The 23065-nt window shown below is 45.6% G+C and overlaps 1 pseudogene; it reads right to left on the reverse strand.

Moving 5' to 3' along the window:
- Positions 1–465: 465 nt before the first annotated feature.
- Positions 466–19647, reverse strand: LOC117654240 (annotated as a pseudogene).
- Between the last annotated feature and the right edge of the window lie 3418 nt (positions 19648–23065).

Here is a 23065-nt window from a genome sequence, read left to right on the forward strand (position 1 = left end):
CCCATGACAAAGTGCTCAGAAGAGAACACCATGCACCTAAGCACGGCAGTGGTATGTGCGTTCTTGTCTGAGTACACTCTCGTTGCACATTGTAGTTGACGTGTACTCATGAGTACACGCTTGCAGAAAAGTACTTGTGAGTTCACGCAAATACTGAGTACGTAGAGTTTGCAGGGAATGTTACGGTTAAATTTCCTTACAAGAATGTCATCAAATCGGTTAGTTGATGACATTGCAGTCAAATGTTGTATAAAAGACCATTGACAAGGGTACTCCACTTGCTCGTTCCGGTGGTTTGTTGCGCAGAGCGTCGTGGTGCGGTTCAAGGACTCAGTCTTGGCGGCGCCGCGCAACACCACGGACTTCGGGACGAGGGACAACGTCAACAAGCTGCCCTCGAGGGACCGATCGGTCCGGTGACAATGGATGTATTCAAAAGCTTGTTTATTTTAATTAAAAAGAACATTTAGTATTCATGCCATTTATTATCTTGCCCCAAGGAGCGAGGTACTGTCAGATCTAGCGTCCGTACAGAGGATTGTATGAATATGCCTAATTGTGTTACAAGAGCACTTCTGACTAGTTTGAAGTACTGTCAGATCTAGCGTCCGTACAGAGGATTGTATGCATATGCCTAATTGTGTTACGAGAGCACTTCTGACTAGTTTGCCACACACGTCGCCTATTTAACAGGCGTTTTAATAACGCCTGAAGATTGATTTTGCCAGGATTGTGTTTCCAACTTGTGATCAGATTGTGGTGTGTGGTTCGTCCCTCGTCTTGCTCTCCTCCTTTTCTGAAATCGCGCTGCTGGTTGCCTCCAGGAATGATGTTTTCGTACTGCAGTGCAGTGCCTAGGACCGCTCGACGTACGGAACGTGCCTTGTGGTCATGACGTTCTGGAAGAACGCCCCGGAGTCCTTCACGGTTCTGGGTCGATCGGGGTCGTTCATGTCCACGTACACCAAGCCGAATTTCAAGCTGCGAAAAAGGTAAGCATCATTACAGAAAGGAAAAGCCAAATGAAAATTGCCAACTGGAGTTGCTGAGAGGTCTAGAACGGGGAAAGGCTTTAGAAACGAAAAGCGTTAGCTTAAGGGGAGGTTCTACTGAAAAAATGGCACTTTTCAAATTGAGCCCTAGTGTTAACATTTGTTGCATATGTGTAGTACTACATAGTTAATAGTCAAACATGAAATTTAGAGCCCAATACCTTCCTCCAAATCCAGTCGAAGAGGTTTTTTCAGCCTATTTTAGGAATATCTTAAAAAATTCTCCTACGCACAGTATTTCAACGTAAACTGATGTTCTAGACATTTTTCACTTCTTTGGCACACATGCAATAAAGCGTGGCATCACCAAGACATGAGACCCAACAAATTTATTTTGGCACCGCCTATCAGAAAAAAAGACACTAAAATATCAGGATTTTGACCATTTTCTTGAAATTTTAGTGACATGCTGTGTTGAAAACACAGCTTATGATTTTGCAATGGTCCCAGTATGTTACTAATGCCACGGTTTATCAATTATGAACCAAACAAGTGAAAAATGCCCAGGACATCAGTTTACGTTGAAAAACTTTGCGTAGGAGAATTTTTCAAGATACGACTGGAAATAGCAGAAAATTCCTCTTCGACTGGATTTGGGGCTAGGTATTCCCCTCCAAACTTCATATTTTACTATTTACTATAAAATACTTTAAATTTACAATGAACATACAAAGTGGGACTCAATTTTGAAAAAAGTAAGATTTTCAGTAGAACCTCCCCTTAACAGTCCTAAGGGGGACCCACTACAAGGAAAAGTGTGGCAACTACAACAAAAGTACAACAAAAACTGTACAGTAGAAGTACGACAGGGATTGTAGAAAGTACAACGAGAATTGTTCAAACCACAACGAGGCCTGGACCGCACAGCACTTCCATTGTACTTTGTACAACAGTTGTTGTACTTTTAATGTACAATAAATTCCTGATAAAAAGTTTGCCAGGACTTTGTGTACTTTAGTTGGTTTTTTTTTTCTTGCAGTGCGGAAACACACAAAAAAAATGCTGATTTAATGCCAAAATCTGAAATTGTGTTGTTTATTAGTTTTTATCTCAAAACATATCTATCACATAGCTTAACGTCTAAATACATTTTGTCTTTGTCGGCAAAAATATTTCAACGCGCAAACTGTTTGCTAATCAGAATTCTCACTTGTAACGTAACTGGTTTGGAATTCAGCATGGGATATCTTTAGAGCAGTGGGAAAAAGCTGAAGACAATCAGGAAAAATACCTGAAAAAGGTGGCAGAAGCTTTTTTTAAAATATCTTATTTATTTTAGTAACTGACTTGGATTACGAGAAGAAAACACCCAAAATTTCCATGTTTCCACAAAAAAAAGCTTCTGTCACTATTTAGACTGGAGTACATGGGTTAAAACAAATTTCATCTGACCACTCTAACTTTAAACGTACCTCTCACTGACTCAATAATCTAACTGCCAGCGATATCTCAATATTCTGTTGGTGTGAGTATACGTATGATTAAGTGCAAATGTCTCATTTAGAAAAGAGTTTGAGAAGAAAAATAATTTTAAGTCAGATTTTGGTTCTGGTGTTGCCGGTTTCCTTGAACTCTTCAACAACCAATTAAACTGCGAAGGAGACGCTCCTAGAAAGCCATTGTCCACTTACTTGTATCCGTCGTTCCACTCCAGGTTGTCCTCCAGGCTCCAGGCGGTGTACCCGATCACGTTGCACTTGTCTCGGTTGATGGCTTGCATCAGCCCCCGCATGTACCCCTAAAGACAAACACCGTTTACGGTCGGTAGGGGTAAACTATTCGTCCAACCAGACTGGCGGCTTTAAGGTGGCCCCACAATGGCCGCTTTTACGACGGACATCCACCGGACACCCCCCTTTGGTTTGCGATTATCGCGGTCATGTAAACTTTTGGGTGACGGGAAGATGATATCGCATCACAATTGGAATAAATGAAGGCAAAACACGGTCTCTGCCCCGCTAAAAGGGATAACTACAGCGGGTGTCCGGTGTATGTCCGGTGGATGTCCGTCAAAGAACGGCCATTGTGGGGCCACCTTTAGAAGGGCATTAAATTTGCATTAGGGTCACTGTGGCAAAAAGATACGAGAATTTTTTTTTTTGCCAGGATTCTCCGTAGCCCCCTTATCAATATTCTCCGTAGGCTCTTACAGGTTTCTCCGTAGGGCTGTACAGTATTCTCCGTAGGATCTGGAAGACTGAATATAGTTCTACGGAGATCACTGTAAGGTCCTACGGAGAATACTGTGCGGTCCTACGGAAAAGACTGTAAGAGCCCACGGAGAATACTAACAAGGGGACTACGGAGAATTACCACAAGCTGTTCACAGAATTTTCTGTACCTTTTTGCCACAGTGGTCCTATACTAACTCACAATAGACTTACGCTGTTACAGGGGCCACCGTGGGCTAGGAGATCGGCGCAGGCGGCCAAAACTCTCCACGCGTTTTTGTGCTCCAGAACCGCTGAATGGGACTTGAACCGGGCGTGTGACTCCACCAACAGATTCCTCGTTTGTAGAGCAATCTATTGGCGGGGTCACACGGTCGGTTTGAGTCCCGTTTAGCGACTCTGTAGATCAAAACCCCACTGAAAAACCAAACGTGGTCTAGACCACACCAACTGGTGTGGTCAAATGGATGCCATTTTGACCGCATCAGTTGGTGTGGTCTAGACCACGTTTGGGGCGTTTGGTGAGGTCTAGACCACACCAAACGTGGCCAAACGTGGTCTAGACCACACCAAACGTGGCCAAACGTGGTCTAGACCACACCAAACGTGGCCAAACGTGGTCTAGACACATCCAAAGTGGTCTAGACCACACCAATGATGGTCAAAATGGATCCATTTGCAACCAAAGGCGGTCTAGACCACGTTTGGTTTTTCAGTGCCGTCCCGCATATCGACTGCCTCCGCCCGTCTTCTGGCCCACTGGTGGGCGTAAATCGTTTACGCCCCGTTGGGGCATAACGCCCTTGGTTCCAGTGGAGGCGGTTCTTTACTTACGCTGTAGAATCCGATGCGTTTTTGGTCCTTAGTGCCCTCGTCCCTGGCCCCGGCGTACCCGTTTTCCGTGATCCAAATGGGGAAGTTGTCGTAGCGGTCACTGACCCACCTCACGCTATCGGCGAGGCCGAACGGAGTGACCTGCGTCAAACGCAATTTCATAGAATGACGCGCAAACGCTCAAGACCTCACTTGAAACTTTAAAAAGTATTTTGAGCATGTGTAAGCAACAAACTATTTGGTTTGTTGTACGAAGAAATATGTCTTTATCAAAACCTAATTTTGGTCGAGGAAGGTTTTCTCGCCCAAATTTGAGTGAGGAAGGGTGTATCAGCTACCCATATGGTCCGATTTATCCCCCAAATTTGGGTTATTAAAATTTCCCCCAAAATTTTAGTCTACATGTCATTCTCAGTCAGTGAAAGTTGTCACCTAAAACAAAATTATAAATACTTTTTATAAATGGTAAAAAAATTTCTTGTAAATTACGCTGGCAAAAGTCTTTAACAGGCTTGAGGTTGGTGACAGACATTCCTGTTAGGAAAGTTAGCCCTGATATTGTCATCAGGCGACAACCAAGATCGAGGGGGTATGCACTCGCGTAATAGTCGGTTCACTCTACTGTAAGCGGTGGGGGTAAAGTGTTTTTTACCCCCTGACCCTTAGTAACCTTTGGGGGTAAAGAAGTTAGGGTAAAATAAAAGGCCCCATAAACTGCAAAAAAATTTTTTTTTTCACCCTTGTGGGGGGAAAGGGCCCCTCTTTTTCAAAAAAAAAATTAATGGATTAATGGAAGCCCAAGGCTCTAAACGAGGCCAAGGACAAAAGTATACGTGTCAAAACGAACATCTTTTTAACCCTAAATAATTTCTGCCAAAAGGGAACTGAGATAGTTGTGCTTTGGTCATGGCTCAGACGTGCTTGCAGGTCTGTTAAAACATTAATTTTATTTTGGGGGGTCAAATAACCCCCCTAAGGGAAGTTTTAATTTAGGGGTTGTACGCCCTAAATGGGTCAAATAACCCCATAATAAACGTTCTTTCCATTTTTTGATTTTGAAGGCAGTGAGACTTCCCCCTGTTAGGGGAAAACCCGGTAGGGTCAAAGGGGACACCACAAAGGGTCACGATTCCCGGTTCATTATCTGTAATAGCACGCGTAATAGTCCGTAATAGCCGAAATTGTCCAAATTTTATCAATTTTGGTGTGTTTTAGGCCGGTTTTAGCTAAATTCCGATTAATTTGTGGCGTAATAGAGCGTAATAGTCGGTACACAGGTTCAGAGAGCGCATACCCCCTCGACCAAGATTTTCACAGCAAGTTCCAAAATTACGAGTTATTTTCTTTGAAAGCTTTTGCATACACAAAATTCTAGTTTGTGAGTTTTCAACTAACCGGGAACGATGCCCTTGCGCTTTTGGTCCAATTGGGATCGACTCTCAATGAGACTTGGTAATCCGTGTTAAAGCTTGGCGACGCTGGGTTGCTGGTGCTGGCAGAGGGGGCCGAGGCCAAGGTGGCAGCATAGTTATTCAACCCGAGGAAATCCATGGCACCTGAAATGTGGATGAAAGTGGAGTTACCTTAGCACTAACATGAACTCGAGAAAGTATGGGCAGTTTTTCGTACGAAAAGACGGTGGGTCGGTCACACTTTCGGTTCGAGTCTGGTTAGGCGACTCTGGAGCTCAAAAGGCGTCCGGAATTTTTGCCGCCTCCACCGGTCTTCTGGCTCGCAGTGCGATCGTCCCTCCTTACCTGTGAGCGTCTGCTTTTCCTCCGTCGTGAAGCGCGGCAGCCGGGAGTCGGTGCGTCCCTCTTGAGTGCTGAGTTGGTCGATCATGGTCCTCATTTCGGTCGGATAGTCCCCGGTGTAGAGCGGGTCCGCGAACCAGGCGTACTGCCACACATTGTAGCGTTCGGCCGCGTCTTTGTCCGCCTGGCTGGTCGACTCGGGCTCGGCAAAGGCGATGTTGATGGCGTTGCCAAGCTTGCCTGTGCAGAACAAGTTCACAGTCAGTGCTATCTAGTTTACTTACTCTTTTACCTCAACTCGGTACACTGGTGAAACAAAGGCATTAAAATTAAAGGGCATAAATCGTTAATGCCTTTGGGAAGGGAATTAAAATTTTGCTTGGAATTCCTATACAATTTACGCCCTTTCCAAGGGCATAAAATGATTATGCCCTTGCAAGGGCGTAAAAGAGTATTCATGCCCTTAAGGGCCTAATTTTTATGCCTTTGTTTTACCAGTGTCAGTAAAACGAAGAAAGCTAACTTCACGTCGATAATATACAGGGAATTTCGTGCAACCATACTGTCGGAGGCATTTTGGAATCGTAGCATGAAGGGTTTTACTTGCACCCCACGAAGAAAATCGAGTTACGATCCGTAGAAAAAAACTTTCGTATTGTGTTTTTACTAATGTCTTCGTACACTACCGCCAAATTCGCTGTGAGAAGCTTTGAGCGTGTTTTAGCCACGCTATAGAGCTTTATTTTAGATACACTGTTTGATCGCGTAGCTTCCATCATCCAAAAAGACACCCCACACGACGGTCCCCGAAAACCGCGGTCAACCTATCTCCTGGGAAATTACCAATATTCCTGCGAATCCCAGAGGATGTTCCAGGAAAGTGGCCAATCCTGGGAATCCCTGGGGATGTTCCTGGATATTGGCAGACGTTCCTGGAAATCCCACAGGAGTTCCAGGAAGTTGCGGGGCGATATTCTTGGGGATCCCAGGAGCTGGATTTACCGTGACCTCTTTCGGCAGTTACCATTCTGGTCCTTGAAGTTGGTCTGGTAGGCGCGATACGCCTTGGCAGCGGCGAGGACCATGTTGTGGCTGCAGAGGTACGCCCCCGTGCCCGGCAGGGACACTGCGGGGGCCAGCAGCCCAGTTTCATAGCCGTAAAGACACTGAGACAACGGTTCGTTGAAGAGGATCCACGTCTTGACCTGGAGCAACAGCAGGAGCACACGGCAAGTTAGAGTCGCAACAGAGGCTGCTCTATGTTACAGAACGGCTCAGCAATTTCACTAGTGTGACGTCACGTTCATGCAAAGTTTCACGTTCGCTAAACTGTCACTTTCGTGGAAACGTGACATGCCCGTCTTAAAAATGTGTGTCGCATCCGCACAAAATAGTGCATGCCTTTCAAAATGCACGAATTTAAGCGTAAACCAAGCACCAACCTGGTGCGTTCACCCAAAACCCAAGGATGGTAAAATTACCACTTTTAAAGGCGGTATTTGTTTTATCGCCATTCCAAGTGTGGTACAAAAATTACCACCCATTAAAGGCAGTAAATTACCACCTTCCACAGTTGTGTCGCCTTGAATGTTCCGTTAGGAGGGAAATTTAAAGGCGGTACAGCGGTGAAAGGTGGCAAATTTACCGCCTTCAATGAGCGGTAATTTTTTGTACCAGACTTGGAAAGGCGGTAACGAATACCGCTTTCGTAAGACCATGTGTACCGCCTTTCGATTTTCGGTGTTGATGAGCATAAATTCACGAGTTTTACGTGCAAGCTCAATTTCGTGCAAAAGCTATGAACTAAAAAAGCTGAACAGTACTTGTGCATGGATCAACAATTACGTGCCAAGCCAGGTACTGTGTCATCATCCCAACAGACGTCAAGGTTTCACATTGAAATGACGTCACATTCCTTGAAAGACAGTGAGTTGGTGAGAAGTACTGTGACATCATCACAACAAACGTCAAGGTTTCACCTGATAATGACGTCACGTTCCTTGAAAAACAGTGAATTATGCACTACAAGATCAAATGTGTGCTGAGTACACAGCTGTGGGAGCGTACTTGCAAGCACACATCTATAGGTGTATGCTTGCCAAGTACACATCTATAGGTGTATGCTTGGACAAGCACACATCTATAGATGTATGCTTGGACAAGCACACAGCTGTAGGAGTATGCCTTTAAATGGGTGGGATTAAAGTGTGCTTGGCCAAGCATACACCTATAGATGTGTACTTGCCAAGCATACACCTGTAGCGGTGTGCTTGCCAAGCACACACCTATAGATGTGTGCTTGTCCAAGCATACAGCTATAGATGTGTGCTTGCAAGTACGCTCCCATAGCTGTGTACTAAGCACACATTTGATCTTGTAGTGTGGTGAGGTGAGAAAATGGAGAAAGAAAGAGTCCCTCAAACCGTCCCTCTATACACTCGATCGGAGCTATCTTACCCGGTCTCCGAAAGTCTGGAAGCAGTATGAAGCGTAGTCCACGAAGCGGTCCTGAATGGCGGCGTTCAGCCAACCTCCGTCGTTTTGGTAAGACTGGGGGAGGTCCCAGTGGTAAAGAGTTATCTGCGAATAAAAAACACTCGATGATTCTAGCACCCACGAACACGAAATGTGCTAGTGATGTTGATTTTTGGAAAAAAATCCGAATTTTGAGAAGAATTTCGATTAATTTTAACAAATGTCAGAAAATTTCAAATTTGTGGTGAATTTTGGTGTATACAAATTTAGGTGGAGTCTTTTCCCCTTGATCCGACCACTCGAAGTCCGAAGCTGACACTTTCAGTAACTTTATCGTGAGAAAATCTTGACAACAATTAGGGGTATCGTCAAAATTTGGCCACAAACTTAGAATACGTCACCATTTTTGGCGATGTCCCAAATTATTGCCAAGTTTCCGGCTATGCTTTTGTTTAACGACTATTTCAAGGCAAGCTTTTCTGCCAGGTGCTTTTCTTGACGTTACACAATTATTGCGAAAAAAGGCACACAAGTGTCGCCGTTGGATTCAGGCGTGTACTCACCACAGGTTCGATGCCTTTGGCGACCAGGGCATCGATGACTTCATTGTAATACTGAGTCCCCGCAGTGCTGGGGTTCGAACTGTCGCCAGAAGGCAACAGGCGCGGCCACGATATCGAGAATCTGTAGAACTGGAGCTGGAAGTGCAAGGAGCAAGTGATCAGTCGAAAGTCTCGATCACACGAATATTTCAAAAGTGACCTACACTGTAAAAAAATCCGTACTTTTGTACGAAAAATGGTACAGAAAATATAGTGCGGAGATACGGAGAAAAGTACGGAAAGTTCCGCATCTGCTCCATATGAACCCATGTAATTGGGTACGGAAAAAAGGTACGGAACGTTCCGTAGTTGGCAAGTACGGACGGTTCAGGCAAATTATTGACCAGACATGTTCCGTACTTTTTTCTCACAGTGTGACGGTCCGATTCTGACCGTTGTGGGGCTACCTTTAGCTGCCAAATTACAACACTATTTTAAACATGTTTAAATGCAGTGTATGCATCCGCTAACGCCTCTTACCTGGAGCTGCTCCAACATGGAAATGTCATCGGCGTACTTGTGGAACGAGTCGTCTGCAACGTCACCATTGGCCATGCTCGGGCGAGAATGGTAGAACACGTCTTGGATACTAGGAGCCTTATCTGAACAGTGAGATCGCTTGCATTACGTGCCGGACTTTGACAGACCGAAAAGGTCAGTAACTTAACCAAGGACAGTGAGCTGCGAACGCACTGTCATTCATTTTGCGATACTTTTACTACAAATTTTTGCGATAAAAGCGATTTTGCGATTCCCACGGTTTATCGCACCCTGGAATGCGATAATTTTGTTATTGCAATTTTTTCGCAATAACCACCCCACAATTTTTGCGATAAAAGAGCGTTTTGTAGTAACTTTTATCACATTTTTTTCTGCGATAACTTTTTATTGCATTATCTTTGTAGTCATTATAGCAAAAAAGTGATACTTTATTGCAAAATTTATCTATAAATTTTTGATTGCAGATCTTTAGTAGTCATCATAGCGAAAAATTATGATAAGTTTTTTATTGCAAAATATAGACGGTGGTTATCGCAGTTTGAATAACAGTGCGAGGTTTGTGTGCAGACAGACTGCACACAGTGGGACAGAAGACCGGTGGAGGCGCCCAAAGTTCTAGACGCGTTTCGAGATCCAGAGTCGCCGAATGAGACTCGAACCGAGCGCGTGACCCCACCAACGGATTCCTCCTTCGGAGAGCAATTCATTGGTGGGGTCACACGTTCAGGTGGAGTCAATAGCGACTCTGGATCTCAAAACACGTCTAGAATTTTGGCCGCCTCCACCGGTCTTCTGGCCCATTGTGCAGAAGGTGGCAATGGCCAAGGAAATCGTGAAGCAATGCTCGCGCCATCGGTGCAGGGGTTTTGCACTTCTACGAGACTAGGCTTTTGTTTTCAAAGTTCATAGCACAGATGAAAGAGGGGCGTTCCACGTCAAACCATCATGGTCCAAAACGTACTTGCTCAGATCCGGCCCCCAATTTTTTATCTGGTGGTGTACCACCCAAAGACCACTCTCATAAATTTTTTTGAAAAAAAATTCAGAACTTTGGCCGCAGTGATTTTTTGAAACAAAAAAAAAATATATAATTTTTTTTTTTAGTTTTTTTAAAATTGTGTATCTAGGTGCTCAAATGGGTTGAAAACAGTAAAGGGCAACATAAATTAGTGAAAAAAAAATTGGGACCCCCAGCCCTTACCAGAAACAAAGTTTACGATAAAAATAACCACGGTTTCTTGAATTCCCAAAATACGCCGTCTAACTTTTGGACCATATTGGCATCAAAGGACCCCAATGAGGTACTCTAACTGTCACTAAAAAATTAGGGACGGCAATCCATAAACACCAGAGATATTGTCAAAAAACTCTAAAAGTTATCGAAGGTTATCGAAGCTTTTTGCCCCAAAATTGTCAAAATGGGACCTGTATTGGTTCCGCTGAGGCACTGTGCATTGAAATACTATTCAATTGTCTGTCTTAACACCATGGAAGATGTGAGAGAGGTAAAGGTCAGCATTACAAGAGTTTTGGAATTACACGGCAATCAGTTTTTTTAATTATAATAACCAAATGCGACAAAATGCATTGTTTGGCAGTCGCCAACTGAAGCTCATTGATTGGTGGGGACTTCATCCGGGTCATCTTCATTTTCTTCTTTTAAGTCTCCAGCAGTTGCATGGTCAAGGTGAAGATGGCTTGGATGAAGTCCCCACCAATCAATTTTTTAGTGACAGTTAGAGTACCTCATTGGGGTCCTTTGATGCCAATATGGTCCAAAAGTGAGACGGCGTATTTTGGGAATTCAAGAAACCGTGGTTTTTTTTATCGTAAACTTTGTTTCTGGTAAGGGCTGGGGGTCCCAATTTTTATTTTCACTAATTTATTGTTGCCCTTTAAGGGAGAGTGGGGTAATTCCGGACGCTTTTTTTCTTTTTGGTCTTTGAGCTTGAATACGCTTCTTGGGTCAAATGTTATTGCAGGAGCTTAAAGTATGGACCTTTACCTTCAAAATGATATACATGAAAGCCAAATCTCAGCAACAGTTAGGGAGATAAAGGCGCCTAACAAAAGCCCTGCACGTGTCCGGAATTACCCCAGGCTGGGGTAATTCCGGACGACCTATGGGGCAATTCCGGACGACCTTAAAATTTGACACTACTCGAGCTTACTTTCGCTTCTTTTGATGTGAGGCATGCTCTTAGAAGGCGTACAAGGACATTTGCTGCGAACTGAAGTGTTTGATCATTACTCAAAGCATATTATAAGGAATAATTTCTATCAAAACCCCTAAATTGACAACACTGTCTCGAGTAAAGCTCTTAAACATATCTGCAATGCTATTTTTCATTCTTTCTTTATCCTTCTTAACCGTGGGGATGCATGTCCACAATTTTGAACCCACTACCTTAATATTATGCGGGAAATTGAAGAAAATGACCCTTATTGTCCGGATTTACCCCACAGGTAGTGAAAACCTTTGATGTTCAACTGTAAGAAAACGGCGAGCCATACGAGCACTCCCGAAACGCCAAAGTAAAGTCCAATGACCATATAATATGATAAAATTTTAGTCATGGGACTGAACTTGACGGTAAGGTACGATAAGTACATGGAAATACGAGGGAAAGATGCAGCTTTTGCCTATTTTTGATGGTACTCAAATTTCGTGAAGCGACCACAGGCAAACGGTTTGACCTCCTACTTTGGCGATTTGGAATTCTCCTGTTAAACTCATCATCTTCCTCTGTTAGGCGGGCTTTTGATTTATCTTCACTCAAACCCAGTGAAAATCGAAGTGTCCGGAATTACCCCGTGTCCGGAATTACCCCCCTCTCCCTTACTGTTTTCAACCCATTTGAGCACCTAGATACACAATTTTAAAAAAACTAAAAAAAAATTTATATATTTTTTTTTTGTTTCAAAAAATCACTGCGGCCAAAGTTCTGAATTTTTTTTCAAAAAAATTTATGAGAGTGGTCTTTGGGTGGTACACCACCAGATAAAAAATTGGGGGCCGGATCTGAGCAAGTACGTTTTGGACCATGATGGTTTGACGTGGAACGCCCCAAGAGGACGAAATGTAGGGCGCGTTGGGCTGAGTGCCTTTCTCGATACTTCCTTTTTACCCATCACAAACTGCAGAGGTTGCACCAAACGCACGAAAAATCAAAAATTTAGGCTCATTCCAGGAACGTGACATCACGTTGAAACGAACGTGACAAAATGTCACGTTCGTTTGAGCATTGTATCACGTTCGCTTGGGTGTGAATTGGCCAAAAATCAGCTTGTTTACATTCAAACGAACGTGACACAATGCTCAAATGAACGTGACATGGACGTGACATGTTGTCACGTTCGTTTCGACGTGATGTCACGTTCCTGCATTGAGAGTTTTGCCTCTCTAGTGTGGGTTCAATTGAGGGGACTGAGGCTGGCCACCTGACCTACACGGTTAAAACAGATCCTGGTTTTCCCAGGAACTCCCTGAAAATCGCCTGTGTCTTTTCCATAGAGTTCCTGGGAAAACCAGGAACCGTTTGTACCGAGGGAGCCACCAGCCCCGTAATCCTGTGTACAAATTGGCTCGTAATCTTCGGCAACCCATGCCGTCACGTAATCCTAGTCGAAATACTGTTAATTTTCAACCTTTTTGAGCCATTTTTCAACGTTTTAGGACCAATTTTCCAAAATTTCACGCGTAATCCCTTAGTAAATTTTCCTTAATCCCGTAATCTTGCGTACGCCTGAAATGAGAGTGGTGGCCCCCTCGGGTGTTGCACGCTAGATTTCATGCTCTTTTGATCTGTGTAGCCTTTCTCAAACACCGGTCTAGTTATCATCATCTCGAAGAAGTGCCAAACCGCTGCACTTACTTCGCCGCTGCCACCCCTGATACTACAAACCGTATTGTAAACTTGTAAAAGTATACTTTCAAGTACACTTTTACAATTCAATGCTTGGCTCGATCCTACGCATATACACTTGTAAGTGCGCACGAAGAAAAGCCCTTGGTTTCGAGTGCAATAGACTTACCAGAAAAGTTCCACGCCCCTTCGATCTGGTAGGCGGCTGAGGCAGCACCGATTTTCAGTGTGCTTGGAACGTCGTACTGGGATTCGGGGACGCTGGCGTCGGGCGCGTAGTAGGCCTCGTCTGCAACGCGTTTTGAAGGGGACAATCACAAATCCGCTTTCCAAACAAATGTTCATGAATTTTCAGACCTTTTGTCGTGTACTTACACTACAAACATAACTGTCTACTAAGTACACACTTACAAACGCATGCTTGCACTCTCAGCACGTTATTGACTTTTGGCTCATTTTGTCAATACTTATGCAAGTAATTTGTTCAACGCACTTTTCCTTTTTTAAAGAACTACTTAGGAAATATTAAATAATGTACTGAGAATTTTGTTTTGAACCTAATTTTACAAAGGAAATTGGTCATACTTACTTAAAAAATACTAAGTATTATTGCTGTTTATACGAATACGTAATGAGGAAAAAGTCAGTAACGTGCTGAGAGTGTGGTCAAGTACACACTTAGGGTCAGTGCGGGGAAAAACTGGACAGGGGAAGAACTGGACACCCCACATTTTACTTCAAATGCCATATGTACTGGCCTGACAACTGTCATGTAATGAACCGCTGATGCCACGGAACAACTTTTGATAGTTGTTAGCCCTGTGCCTCCGGTATTTGAAGTTAAATGGGGTGTCCAGTTCTTATTCCCCTGTCCAGTTCTTCGCCGCCCTGACCCTACATGCTTAGCATGGAGCTATACGGCGCATTAGTATGCGTTTGTAAGTGTGTACTAAGTAGACAGTTTAGGTTTGTAGTGTAGTAAGAGTATCTTACTGTATCCTTTCTCTCCGGCGTTCTGAGAGTTGTTGTTCTCGTTGCCCGTCAAGCACCTTTGCTCCTCCGCGCTGAAGGTCGACCCGGCCGGGCACATGAGCAGCAAAGGCTGCGAGTAGGTGGTGGTGCCGGTTTGGATGCATTCGTAGTACCTGCACTCAAACGTAGTAGGGTCAGTTGGGGTGATCATGGGACACGCGGTAAAAATGGCACAACTGATTCTTGGTCAAGACTTTTGAACTCATGCCATACCAAATGTTATTTACACAAAATAAATATCATTCGGTGTGGAATGAGTTCAAAAATGTCAAATATTAACCAAGAACTAGCTGTCCCATTTATACCCCGTGTCCCATGATCACCCCTACTAACCCTACTAATTCCGCTTAGCTTCATCTAGCCCTTGATCTAGCCTACACGAAGCTGAATTTCTTCATATGGCGAAAAAACGTTTCCTGCTTTTCTCTTAGGAACTCCAGAGAAATAGTTTACGTCTTTACTACAAACTACAACACCCGTGATGCTGCATCTGCATGATTTTAAACCTGTGTAACGGTTTGCATAAAACTGCGCTCAAATATGCATGAAACTTTGCATTTTTTCGTTACATTATCATCATTATTGGCTCGGTTAGGCCTCATTGTAAAAATTCCACCTGTGCACAAAATCGTTTAAAATTATAAATAATAAATATAAATATTTATCTACATTAATGGAGCTGACCTGGTGTTGTTGTCCCTGTCCGGCAGCCGGCCCTCGGCCAGGCACGTGAGCACGCAGTCGCCGGTGGCGGCGTCCACGGTGTAGTTGGGCGGGCAGGCGCCACCAGGGCGTTGGCCGCCACGGCGTCGCGGCACACCACGTACACCTCGGGGTCCGCGGCGTAGCGCTGGTAGACGCCCACCAGGGCGTTGGAGCAGGCCACCGTGGAGCACGTCACCTCGGAGCTGCAGAGACGGATTCGTCACATTTCCGAAAACAAGGGGAACTCGCTGTGAATTTCAGTGTACAAATCAATTGAATTTCAGTTGAATTTTTACGAATTTCAGGCAAAAACTACTTAACTTTTACAAAAACTTCAATGAATTTTGATTAATTTCATTGAATTTTAGTCAATTTTACAAGTTTAATGAATTTGGGCGTACAAATTTGGCTGGAGTTATTTCCCCTTTTTCGAAAATTTGCGGACGTGCACTCTCGTACTTCAAACGACATTTTATCAATATTCATTGACGTTTCGGCGCATTAATAGTTTCGTTCAGGTGCATTTGCTTCGTAACTGCGAAGAAAATGAAGGCATTGTCGAATTGCTTCATATTCTTAAGAAATGCTTCGTACAACGAATGATTTGGCTTCATCGTACGAAGCATTTCTTTGTATGTAGATTTCCCAATGCCTTCATTTTCTTCGTATTATACCAAGCGATTCTTCGTAGCGTTTTTACTGTGCACTAATAGCTCCACATATTAAGGCATGTTTGAAAAGTGTAGGTGCACAGTGTATGCACCGAGGCTTAGATCTCATATTTACACGGTGCTACGGTTGCAGAGATAATTCGCGCTGATTGCAAGTCAAATATTTCGCAACGTCGACGTGGGGTGCGGGCTGCTGCCGAGAGTCCCCGGCGGACGGGGATTGAGCTCCATTAGTCGTCCAACAGGACTCGAACCGAACGTCTGACCCCACCAATGGATTCCTCGTTCGGAGAGCAATCCATTGCACTGCAAGAAAAAGTGTGAATAGTACAACAAATGTACAACAAAAAATGTACAATAAAAGTACAACAGGGATTGTAGAAAGTACAACGAGAATTGTACAAACCACAACGAGGCCTGCACTGCCCAGCACTCGTCATGCCGGTTCCATTGTACTTTGTACAACAATTGTTGTACTTTGAAAGTACAATAAAAACCTGATAAAAAATTTGCCAGAAATTTGTGTACTTTTGTTGTGGTTATTTCCTGCAGTGTGGTGGGGCCACACGGTCGGTTCGAGTCCTATTTAGCGACTCTGCACTCTCAGCACGTTACTGACTTTTTGCTCATTTTGTCTGTACTAATACAAGTAATTTGTGCAACCATATTACGTACTTTTCCTTTTTTAAAGACCTATTGAGGATATATTAAATACTGTCCTGACAAATTGGTTTTGTATATAATTTTACATAGGAATTTAGTCATACTTATTTAGAAAATACCAAGTATTATTGTTGCTTCTACCAAATACGTTATTAATGAGAAAAAAGTTAGTAAAAGGCTGAAAGTGTTGAGCTCAAAACGCGTCTGGGACTTTGGCCGCCTCCACCGGTCTTCTGGCAAAACAAGGTGCAGTCCACCAGTCTCACCTGGGGACACACATGGCGCGCCTCTGGCTGTACACGGTGCCGGCGAAGTCGCTGCAGGAGTACTGGTAGGCCTGGCCGGCCACGCACATCCAGTAGCGCCGGCAGTTGGACGGGTCGGGGTAGTAGCCGTCGCCGTTGCACGTGAAGGCGCTCGACGGTGTAGGAGGGGCGACGCAGGACTCGTCTGGCAGGGAGGCGACGCATGTGCCTGGCGGGCGCAGGGAGCAAAGCTATTCCAGGAACGTGTGACGTCACCACATTCGTTTCAACGTACGTTGAACTGAATGTGGCAAAATGTCACGTTCTTTTGAGCACTTGTGTCACATTCAGTTGGGCGTGAGTCAGCCACGAATGCGCTTATGCACGTTTAAACGAATGCGACACGATATGCTCAAGGAACGTGACATTTTGTCACATTAGTTTCGACGTGATGTCACGTTCCTGGATGGAGAGTGCACTCTTGAAAGTGAAGAGTGAGCGCGCGATGTATATACACCCTAAATGTTTTAGCACAAATTTTGTACAAGACATCAAGGTTTTTTGTGCACACAAACTTTTTGTACAAATTTGTACGCAATTTCGCATAAAAATGGTGAAATTCGTGGTTTTTCGTACAAAATTTCTGCAAAACGTTCGTGAGCACAAAAAAAACTGTGATGTCTCATACAAAATTGTACATAACATTTTGTGTGAATATTGGTAAGCTGATGAAGGTCTAAGGTAAAGGTTCTCAATATGTGACATTAAAAGGGAGTCGCCAATTTGTGGCACGAAAACTTCACTCTCAGCACGTTATTGACTTTTTGATCATTTTTGTGATTAATTTGTACAACCATAATACGTACTTTTCCTTTTTCAAAGAACTACTTATGAAATATTAAATAATGTACTAAGAATTTTGTTTTGTACATAATTTTACAAAGGAAATTAGTCATACTTACTTAGAAAATACTAAGTATTATTGCTGTTTATACGAATACGTAATTAATGAGGAACTCGATGAGGAACGTGCTGAGAGTGTTGCCACTGGTTTTGCGGTGTATAGGGAAGATCGACGCCGATCGAACCGACTGTGATCGAACGTAGCGAAGGTTTTGGGCTTACTCCTGATTACGAGGAGAGGTGTTAGATTGAGCCGCGCGGTCAGCCCCTCCTCTTTGCACGTGTCAAACACTCCACGCTGAAACTCTCTCACGCTCACTGGGCTTTTACCCGGAAAACCCCTCCTAAGTAGACTAAAGGCGAAGACCAACTCACCGTCAATCTCCACTTCCCACCACAGTTGTACAGACTAGATAAATGAGTACGAATTCGTACGCAGATCACATAAATTAGTGCCAAATTGCGTACAAGTTTTAACGAAAAGCACGCCACCCTATTAATGTGTGTAATACCACGAACAAAAAAAAATTGTACAAATGAATTTAGTGTTTAGGTTATTTCAGTCGGTGCAGGCAGCCCCCCCGTTCTGAGCCCATTCCGTCGAGTTACCTGCCGAGCAGTACGGGGTGGCCGGCGGGCATTCAGTGGTGCTGAGGGGGCGGTAGATGTTGCCCAGCCTGGTGCACTGCAGCACTGTGGAGCAGCCGACGCAGCGCCGGGTCTGGCCGCCGCAGTCCGAGGCGGTCGTGTCGGCCGCGGCCCCCAGGGTCAGCTTCCGGCGCTGCAGGGTGCGCGCCTGGGCTCGCAGCCCGGCCTCTGCAGGCACCGCCTGTGCAGGCAAGGGCTGTCAGTTCCGGTCCCACAGCAAAATCTAAAGACCGACGTCAGGGCGGGAGCGAAGAAAATCCGATGCCAAACGTGGAATTTAGCTGCACTGGCTTTCGAAGTGTGGAACAGTAGAAAACGACTCAATAAACCTTGGGTAGAACGCACGATCAGATCATGCCTGAGCAAGATTATGAAGGGTGCCCAACAACAATTCACGCCCATCAAAATGCTTTGGCTTAAGTTGTCAATTGTCGGACTACAAGGTTTATCCAAAGACGCGAGTTAGACGCCACGATTTCGGACAGCTGGCGGAACTCGAATCTCTGCAACTGTCTCGTGAAAATCGAATTCGCACTCAGTTCCTTAGTACAAACAATATTTTTAATGTGATAAATGTGATAAATTTCGTACAATAGGCAGCGGTAAAAAGGCCAATGGCTCAATTTTGTGCGAAGCATGTTTACAAAAATGTACAAAGTAATTAAGTGTGATGGCACTAATAATACAATCAAAATTGAACGCAAAAAGTGTTCCTGGTTTTCCGATAGGACCTCCCTGGAAATCACCTGTCAACCAAAGGCTACCAGAGGAAACCAGGAACAGTTTTTGCCGTGCACTGTAAGAAAAAAGTCATAACATTTTCATAACATGTTATGAAACTATTTTCATAACATTGTTGTGAAATTGTTATGAGAAAGTCATAACACATATGTTATGAAAACTTCTAACGCTGTTATGAAGAAACGTGAAATGAACAACACAAATGATTTCGTCACTGGTAGCCATTTGATGCCATTGGTTGGACGGAACCATTCCGAAACTGACTTTTGTCGATGCTCTACTACCGGGATTCGAACCTCATCTCTTGCGGTTCTGAGTGGGAGGGTGAACCACTGAGCTACACCAAGTGCGTTGGAGGGAGAAGGATGGCGCAGGTATATGACACCCCGCCGCGGCGGGCGAGTGTGTTATGAAAATTCATAACAAAATCATAGCTATGTTATGAAAACTCATTACAAGCGACTTGTTATGCCAGCGTTATGAAAAAGTTATGAATCGGTCAATGTTATGACTTTTCACATCAATGTTATAAAATTTCATTAAAAATTCGTTATAAAAAGTCATAATCGTTTTTACAGTGTGTGAATTGCATCCCAAATGAATTCACCATCACTTGAAAAATCAGCAAATCTTTCCCTTTTTTCTTTTGCGCACAGGAGAATGAAGGTCGCTCACCATGGCCAGGGCCGCCGCCAGTAGGATTGCAGGCAGCATCATGGTTGTTGGAAGGCCTCGGCACGCACACCCGCTGCTGAGCTAGCTTCACGGCTGCTGCCCTTCGGTGGCGCGCGTCGGCCCTTTATACCTCGCCCACAGCAGGCTGATTCCGAGTCGGTTCCGTCGCGCTGCCTCCCTTGCGCTCATGGGGAGTCACGCACAGGTGGGAGAGAGACAGAGCGACGAAAACTACTCCCTGAATCGACAGAGACAGCGAAGTCGCGCTCCATCTCGGTCCCACCCACGCGGCAGGAATTGCAGCACTTGTTTGCGACCCGAGCTTGTTTTTGTTTTCGCTAGCACCTGCAGGCGGATCTGTTTTCCGTGCGGGCTTGTGTGCTTGCTCGCCGCGAGGGGGCGGATTAAGAGGGCCTGCACCGAGAACGTAGTGACTATTCGCACCATGGTGCGAATAAATTATTGTAACTTAATTTTCACCACTGGTGCGAACAACACGGTGTATACTATTCGCACCACCCCAGACAAAAAGATTTCGCGCCCGTTACGGGCACAGCCCGAGCAAATCTGGGCACAGCACGGGCGTGTCCGGGCTCAGCACGGGCTCAGCACGGGCACAGCACGGGCACAGCACGGGCAGTACGGGGCACCATTCGAAGGCGGGCCGAGGCTCGAACCCGCATGGGGGTAAATGCGGGCAAGTACGGGCAAGTACGGGCAAGTGCGGGCAGGTGCGGGCAAGTGCAGGCAGATGCGAGCAGATGCGGGCAGATGCGGGCAGACACGGGCAGATGCGGGCAGACACGGGCAGACACGAGCACATACGGGCACATACGGGCAGATGAGGCTGCATCCGGAGCGCCCTGAGGTTTGTGCCCGAGACCCATTCTGGACGAGCTCGGAAAAGCTAAACACGAGTAATCGAAGCCTGGAGCAGGTCTACATGCATGGAGCTATGGGGACCATCGTGCCGGATGAGCATGGAAGTAGTTTGGGTTGCCTAAGCTACAGGGTGATACGGGGCTCGTCTATCACCGTGCTTAGGCGACCCAAACTACCCCATGCTCACCTGGCACGAGTAGGGATGCAAATTTCATGAAAAGATTTTTTTGAATTATTCACGTGAATTTTCATATTTTTCAGAAAAATTGGAATTTTTGAAAAATATATTTTAAGTGTTTTTATGGTATAAATAATAGTAATCCGCTCTTTAAGGAAGGTATTTTCTTGAAAAGTTTTTCGCTGGGGTCACGCTATACTTTATCAAACAATCCACATCGCCTGAGAAGCAGAGGTATGTGGCTGGTTACTGTAATGAGTGCTTTCAAGCGTTTGGAGGAGAGAAGGGGGGGGGGAAATCATTGACCGCTGAAACTGGCATGACATCTTTCATACTAGACCCGGAACACAAAATGTGGGAAATATTATTAAACCACGACTTTCAAGGTAAGCAATAAATAGCGAAACAACAATGAAGGGGTGGTGATTCTGAACGCGTAAGCGTTAACAGTGGCTGGGAAAGGTGCATGACGCTGTTATTCCTCGTATAGAGGAATATAAGGGGAAAGTTCCTCATTCGTCTTAAAACATCAAAATTAAGCAAAATTTATTTTCATAATTTTCCATGAAAAATATTGCTTTGAAAACTTTCAGGAAAACTATGACATTTTTCATATTTTTCATGAAAAATTTCCGACCTTCGCATCCCTAGGCACGAGATAGTTAGCTTCCAGGCATGCAGCACTGCTCCAGGCTTCGATTACTCGTGTTTACCTTTTTCGAGCTCGTCCACGAATGGGTCCTGGGCACAAACATCAAGGCGCTCCGGATGCATCCGCATCTGCCGTATGTGCCCGTGTCTGCACGCATCTGCCCGCATCTGCCCGCATTTGCCCGTGCCTGCCCGCGTCTGCCCGCATCTGCCCGCATCTGCCCGCACTTGCCCGCACTTGCCCGCACTTGCCCGTACTTGCCGTACTTGCCGCATTTACCCCCATGCGGTTCGAGCCTCGGCCCGCCCTTGGATGGTGCGCCCGTACCTGCCGTGCTGTGCCCGTGCTGGCCCGTGCTGAGCCCGTGCTGAGCCCGTGCTGAGCCGGACACGCCCGTGCTGTGCCCAGATTTGCTCGGGCTGTGCCCGTAACGGGCGCGAAATCTTTTTTGTTGGGGCAGGGCATGGTGCGAGTAGGTATTTTAAACAGTACTTGCACCAGTGGGCACCCAAAATCTGTATCACTATTCGCGCCAGTGGGTCTACCCAAATCTGCATGACTATTCGCACCAGCTCAGTTTTTACCAGCTAGTGACCAGAGGCCAGAGAGGGGAGGTGTGGAAAATAAAATTTATTTTTGCTACTCGCTAAGATCTGTCGCGAGTTGGAGAAAAATCTGTCGCGAGTTAGAGAAAGATCTGTCGCGAGCCCGTTAGGTTTGGTTAGGATAGGTTGGACCATTTAATTTCAGTTAGAGGGAAGCGATGACCAAATTTTGGGCAGTCATAAAATCGCCGCCCAAATTTGGGTAACGCCGTCGGCGACACCGTGAGGTCCCCGATGACATTCTTCCGGGGCCACCGCGATGACCGCCAATGCCATGTGGCGTTGAGGCCTCCGGACATCGTGGTGGCCCCGGGAGGACGTCATCGGGGACCTCACGGCGTCGCCGACGACGTTACCCAAATTTGGGCGACCTAACGCCTGTTACCAAATTTTGGGTGATGAATTTTTCGTGACCCGAAATTGGGCAACGGAGTTGCATCACCCATTTAAAGGGTGATGGTAGTGACCCATTCATTTTCAGTGTGGTACACGGTAAACGTTCCACTGAGCGGCAGAAGACCGGCACCGGCGGCCAAAACTATACACGCGTTTTTAGCTCCAGGGTCGCTGAACAGGACTCGATCCGAACGTGAGACTCAACCAATGGATTCCTCATCCCGAGCGCTATCCGCGAACTCAGCGGAGCGCTACTCATCCCCTAAGATCTGCTTATGTCAGTCTGAAGCCTTGTCCGGACCTCCCCCTGTCCGGACCTCCCTTAGCGCCCCAAAAGGCTCGTGTCTGTCTGAAGCCTTGTCCGGACCCCCCTGTCCGCCCCCCCCCCCCCCTGTCCGGACCCCCTTAGCGCCCCAAAAGGCTCGTGTCTGTCTCAAGCCTTGTCGGACTCCCCTGTCCCCCCACCTCTGCCCGCCCTGTACAAAATTTTAGTGCGTTCTCGTGCTTTTCTGGTGCGAACGTAGTGCACTATCGTGCAATCGAAGGCATTCACAGTGCGATTTAGTGCGAACATGGAGCCGCCGTAGTGCAAGTTCGTGCAATCATAGAGCATTCGTAGAGCATTTTAGTGCGAATGAAGTGCAGTGGTAGCGCAAGCGCAGTGCATTCGTAGAGCGAATTAGCGCTAGGTGGTGCATTCGCAGCGCGCGTAGCGCAAACGTAGTGCAGGCCGCCCGAGGCCGCCCCACCCGCGTCCATCAGCCGCAGGGCAGCGCCTGGAGCCAAATTTCAAACTGACCGAAGACACATCACC

The sequence above is a fragment of the Thrips palmi genome, unplaced genomic scaffold (assembly GCF_012932325.1).
Source record: "Thrips palmi isolate BJ-2018 unplaced genomic scaffold, TpBJ-2018v1 HiC_scaffold_10, whole genome shotgun sequence".
NCBI lineage: Eukaryota > Metazoa > Arthropoda > Insecta > Thysanoptera > Thripidae > Thrips > Thrips palmi.